Source organism: Lupinus angustifolius, unplaced genomic scaffold (assembly GCF_001865875.1).
Source record: "Lupinus angustifolius cultivar Tanjil unplaced genomic scaffold, LupAngTanjil_v1.0 Scaffold_327, whole genome shotgun sequence".
Lineage (NCBI taxonomy): Eukaryota > Viridiplantae > Streptophyta > Magnoliopsida > Fabales > Fabaceae > Lupinus > Lupinus angustifolius.
This window is the reverse complement of record NW_017727734.1, coordinates 459,183-459,590: the sequence shown is the minus strand read 5'-3', so window position 1 is coordinate 459,590 and position 408 is coordinate 459,183.

Below are 408 nucleotides of genomic sequence, written 5' to 3'. Positions count from 1 at the left end.
ACTTATTTGTGTCTTCTTATGTGTCCTTGATTGACTCATTATGGTTTGTAACCGTTCTTGACTTCTTTGACTCTTTATGCTATGCCATTATTTTGTTTTGTTTTAATTATGTCGAATAGCCTATTTGATTTCGTGAATGGTTCTTGATCATATGAGATTTTATGTTGATAACATTGCTTACTATTTGATTAAATCTTGTATGTCGTTCTCTTTTCCTATTGGCTATTTCTGTTGTCTAGTCAAGCGCATTTGTTCAATTTACCCAAAAATAAAACAAGTTAATTGTTAAATCCCAAATTAATTAACTAACTTCGTTTTATGCTTAACTCATATCTTTGCCTCATTTTTTCACCTGGGTTATCTTTTTGATAATGTCAAAAGGGGGAGAAAGGTTGTTTTGTTGTTTTT